The 5,772-nt window shown below is 36.5% G+C and overlaps 1 pseudogene; it reads right to left on the bottom strand.

Annotated features, from left to right (window-relative positions):
- Nucleotides 1-4,708: 4,708 nt before the first annotated feature.
- On the bottom strand, nt 4,709-4,827 carry LOC111747342 (annotated as a pseudogene).
- Nucleotides 4,828-5,772: the final 945 nt, after the last annotated feature.

Genomic DNA, 5,772 nt, shown 5'->3' with positions numbered 1-5,772 from the left:
CACATTAATATTTCCCATAAGGGGATGCTCCTAGTGGACGTGAGGATGGGCATGGGAGCTGACTAAACGTTTGTGTTTGCCTCAGTAATTCCCTGGCATCAGTCAAGGGGACTAGAAAAAAGGAAGGGTAATCTTTTTTAGTGAGATATGTAGTAAGGCATTCTTCTTCCATGATGGTGCCTTTGGCTATGTAAAAGTGAAATAGCACTGACAAAATAATTATAGAACCTTCCCCACCTGTACTGTGACTTCCTGAGCAATCTAGGAGGATCCTTTGCCAAAAAGAGAAAAATTAATGGCTCTTGTGAAAATGTTAATGTCATTGTACAATACTTTACATTCTTCAAGTATCACTGGTTGTGGCAGGATGAGTATGGGTTATCCGACAGTGAACAAATGGATGAGATGCAAAATGTTCTGGGCTATCTGTAAGAAAGGCATTGGCTTTAGTAATAGGGTCTAAAATACTTTGTTTTAAATTCAAAAATTATTTATTAAACTCATTATGAATCCTCTGTGGGGTCAATGACCCCTGGTGACAGCAATGTACAAAATCAATGACATTGTCAGATTTTGATTTAATGAAAAGGAATGATCAGAAACTCATAGCAGAAGATAAGGCAAAGACAGTGAGAGAATATGTTAGGGCAGGATTCTCCAACCTTTTTGGCACCAGGGACCGGTGCTCCTGTGAGAATCTAATGCTTGATGATCCGTGGTGGAGCTGAGGCAGTGCTGCTGACACTGGGAAGTGGCTGCAAATACAGATGAAGCTTTGCTCGCTTGCCCACTGCTCACCTTCTGCTACGTGGCCTGGTTCCTAACAGGCCACGGACCAGTAGTGGTCCGTGGCCCGGGGATTGGGGACCTCTGCTTTAAGGTGTCTCTGGGATCTCCACCAGTTCTTAATAGGAAGAATAATTGGGGTATGAACTCCTTGGAGGGACAACCACACAATTGAACTTACATAATACAATCGTGTTCTGAAGGACTTGGTAGAAGTATCCCAAAGAGGACTGTGAGAAAGATTTCTTTAAGGTGCTGGATATCCTTGAGGGATTTGTTTTAAAACTGTTCCTTGCTAACTGCTGGTGTTAGTGCCAATTCTTTGAGGTTAGCAGGGCATGAATTCTAAATATGGATTATTTAGAATGCAGAAAAGACCTCATGTTCTGGTCCTGTCCTGCTTAAATATACTCTTTGAAATTGATATCCTTATTCCCCGTTTTACAAATAAAAAAATTGAGAGGCATAGAAGTGAAGATATTTGATCAAGCTCACACTACAAGTTGGTGGCAAGCCCAGAACACAGACCTAAGGTTGTCTGGCTTTACCCCGTGACCGATGTCCAGCTCTGACCTGATACTTGTGAGGTTCCCCCGCCCCCCCCGGCCCCGCCGTCAGGATTTTCTCTTCATAAACATGTCTGGTGATTGCGGTCATTAAAACATTCTCCTTTTCCACAGCCCTCAAAAGATATTTATCATGTAAATAGCACATTGTCAACATTAAATACACAGGTAATTGAGGTGCTGCTCTCACAGTGGAAAGAAAGGAACAAATCAGGTTAAGGCAGTGCTTTGGTGCCCTTCAGGAGGAAACCATTTAATGATATCGAGGAGTGTTCCAGTCATCCATCCATAGAGGGTAAATTGTTCCAAGCGCACTTAGCTTCAAAATTGTCTCCTTAGCCCATCTTCTTGGTCAACAACTAAATTGTGTTTTTGCCATTTGACCCAGGCCTCCCTGTTTCCTAATACTTTCTCACCTTAGCTGCAAATTGTCTGTAGCCTGATTTTAAAACTTCAAATCAAATCTTTATTTTATCGCAAGTTCAGGAGATTAAAAAGTAAACCTCCAGGCAGCAGTTAATAAGTAATTGTTTATTTAACCATCATGTCAAGAGTGAAGTTCACAATCAGTTCTCCAGAGGTCGACTTTAGATTTCACTTAAATGCTGCTTTCCAGTCTCCAAGTGAATAACTACTCAGTTGTTTCCCGAGTTTGATTAAGGTTACAGAAATAATTGTCTACTTTCTATAATTAAATTCAGTCTCCACTTAAGAATTGTACTTACTACTAACAGGTATTTCTATCTCATTTTTCTTTTACCTAAAGAATTACTAATATTTATTGAATATATACTATATGTTAGACACTATGTTTAAACATGTTACAAATTATATTGATAAATATTTCCAAAATCCATTATATAAGTACTATTATTATATCCTTTAATACAGATGAGGAAATTAAACTTTATAAGGGCCTAGGACATTTTTCAGCTCTACACAGATAAGTAGTAGATAGCAAAGACTCAAAATGCAGGTTTTTGTAATTCCAAAGCCCTTGTTCTTAATCACTGCATCTGACAGTGTTTAGGTAACTGTGTATGTTTCCTGCTAATACTTTATGGTTTATTTACTACAACTCAACATTTATGAAATATTTTTTGAGGCCTAGTTACTGCTATAGACATTGAAGATACAAAAATAGTAAATTATCACTCCTATCTTTAGAAGCATGGTCTAGTTATAGAAAGGAGAGAAGGATGTATGAATGAGATTTTAGGACAAATAGTGTGATCAGTGTTACTATAGCAATATCAACTAATCACTTTGGAATATGAGAGTGACAGAGATAAATTCCAATGGGTTGCTAGTGGAGTCAATCTTAGCAGCTTATTGGAAGAGGTAGAATTTGTAGTTATTGCTATCTTAATGGGTCAATTCTGCTGCACTACTGTCAAGTATGTCTGTCTCGTAATTTCTCGACCGGGAAAGTAAGGGAAATACTGTATGAGAGAAACTTTCACCTCTTCATTTCACTGATAGAGCAAATTACTTGTTAGTATATATTCCTCACATGACCAGGCTACTCACCAGGGAACAATAAATACTGTATAAGGAACTGGACATTGAGGATGAACCTAGGGATCATCTAGTCCACACACAAGACCCACTCATTTACAGGTCTGCAGTACTGTGCTCACCTCTGCTCACATTCACAGATCCTCCCCTTTCTCTCCCTTGGGCTCAAGCACTTGTATAATTCCAGAGTTGCTGGATCATAGAAGTTTCTGCATAAGCTACAGACTATATCAGCAGCTAAGTTTTTCCTCAGACATCCTAGGCCCTTAACTTGCCCCCTTCTAGTAGTAAGTTCCCCTACATTAGCCACTGATATTTTCTCCTATCTGTTGCCTGAGGCAGCCCATCAAAAATTTTAAGAAATAGGAAAGACTGACCTGATAATTTACAGAATTGGGTCTTATGTAATAAACATTATTTGAATTGGGTCTTATGTAATAAACAGTTTATTTGTTTTTCTATAAATATTTAATTTTATTTTAATAATTAAAACCTGAAATGGTTCAGTTGGGGAAAAAAATATAGTTTTATTAGGTCCAGACTATTCCTCACTCTTCCAGTGTAATGGGTTACTACTAAATTTTCCCCAACAGTGGTAACTGAGAAGGTTCCTCCTGAATTTGCAAGGCTTTTTGACAATATCTCTGGTTCAATTTTCAGATATTTTGTTTCTTGGCTTTCGTTGTCCTGAGTTGTGACCCACGGTTATTCTGTCTTGCATTAAGTGCCCTAGATGCTTGGCTAGCCAGATTGATTACAAAAAAAGAGGTAAACCTAGTGATGGAAATTAATGTGACATGAAAGTTACAGAAAAATTCCTTTCAATGTTCCATAATTTCAACCTCTATGTGGTCAATTTTCTGTTTCCAAAATTAAGCCTAGGTCATGGTAAAGGCATTTACTGTGCAGCTTTAGTATTTCAGGAAGCATAAAATACAAATGAGTAAAAGAAGATTTAAAAAAAAAAAAACAACAACAAAAAAAACTAAAACGAAATAAAACAAACAAACAAAAAAACAAAGTATTGGGACAGCCAGTTTCCTTATTAGAAAAGAACCCAGTAACTAAAATAAATTCCAATTTGTTTAAGGGTTATTTGAAACAACAAATAAATAACCATAGTATAGCCCGAAGAAAATAAGAGTATATTTATTAAAACTCTGGAGGTACAAGGACTTTCTAATCTTTAACGCAGCAGAACTCTCAAAGGAAAAAATCAATACAGTTGACTAAGTAGGAATTTAAAACTACTGTATGTCAACAAGGAAAAAAATTCAAGCAAACACATAACCAAAAATAAAAGAGAAATAAAAGATAATATACTGAGTTAAGTATGATAGCCTCAGAAGGTAAATGCTGTGTGATTTGATCTATATAACATTCTCAAAATGACACAGTTATTGAAATGGAGAATAAATGAGTGGTTGCTAGGGGTTAGGGATGAGAGGAGGGAATGGGTATAACTATAAAAGTGTAATGTGAGGAAGATCTTTGTGGTGATGGAATAGTTTTGTATCTTGATTATTGTGGTGGTTGCAGGAATCTACACATGTGATAAAATGGTATTTAACTAAAACACATTGTACCTACCCATGTCATTTTCTGATTTTGATATTTTACTATAGTTACATAAAAGGTAACCATTGGGGGAAACTGGGTGAAAGTTACACTGGACCCGTCTATACTATTTTTGTAACTTTCTGTGAGTCTATAATTATTTTTTTAAAAATGTTAAATAGTAGATTGATTGATTGATTGATTTGGCAAGGCAACCCTTGGTTGACCTCACAGATTGCAAGGACTTTGTCAGCTTACAATTCTTTATTTTTTATTTTTTATGCCTACATCACCTGGTCTTCCTAGGTGGTCTCCCATCCAAGTACTAACCAGGACCGACCCTGCTTAGCTTCCGAGATCAGATGGGATCAGGCTTGTTCAGGGTGGCATGGCTAAAATAATAAATATTTAAAATTATGTTCTTAATATTCTAAAACAGTGCTATCCAATATTATGATAATTCAAATGACACATTTTTTTAAAAAAATATATTTTTATTGAGATATAAGTGACATCACTGTCTAAGTTTAAAGTATATATTGTGTTGATTTGATACATTTATATATTACAATATGATTATCACTTTAGCATTAGCTAACATCTCTATCCACAGATATAATTTAAATTTTTCTAGTAGCCATATTAAAAACAGTAAAATATAATGAGTGAAATGATTTTAATATATTTTTTAACCAAAACATTCAAAATATTATAATATCGACATGTAACCAATAAAAAGATGGGGCATTAAAAAATTTTTTTTCATATTTTTTATACTTAATATCAAGGAAGTTAGAAAATCCTCAATTTAATGTCCTGCCAAGTGCAACTTTTCTTAAGATCCAGGGATTCTAGGATTTACTAAATACATCAAAATCACTTATACCCCAAACTCAGGATGCAGGAGAGAAAGAACAGAGAGAGAGAGAGAGTTAGAGTGAGACCCCACCTCAGCTTCCTCCCTCCTCTTCTAGCCTTTCTCCACATACCAGGCCTTTCAACCTCCCCCAATCTCAAGGACGTCACCAAGTCCGAGTTATACATGGGAGAGCAGGTCATGAGATACAGAAACCTAGATCTCCATCATTCCTTCATAAGAAGTCCTTACTTATGTGCTTACTCTCAGTCCTGCTTCATTCTCAGTGCTTTCCTCAGTAGAGCCCCAGCTATGTGCAGAAAGTGATCCTTGGACATTCTCCCAATAACCACAGGTCTCACTCACTCAGCAACCTCGAGACTTAGATTAAAAGTCATCTCTCAAGAGTGCTCACCCAAAAGAAGATAATATTTCAAATTACAACAGTCTTCCCTGCATTCTTATTCTCTATGTCACTGTACTATTTGG

The sequence above is a fragment of the Pteropus vampyrus genome, unplaced genomic scaffold (assembly GCF_000151845.1).
Source record: "Pteropus vampyrus isolate Shadow unplaced genomic scaffold, Pvam_2.0 Scaffold218, whole genome shotgun sequence".
Taxonomy (NCBI): Eukaryota; Metazoa; Chordata; class Mammalia; order Chiroptera; family Pteropodidae; genus Pteropus; species Pteropus vampyrus.
The sequence above is the reverse complement of the archived record's forward strand: the minus strand, read 5'-3'. Positions and strand labels throughout refer to the sequence as shown.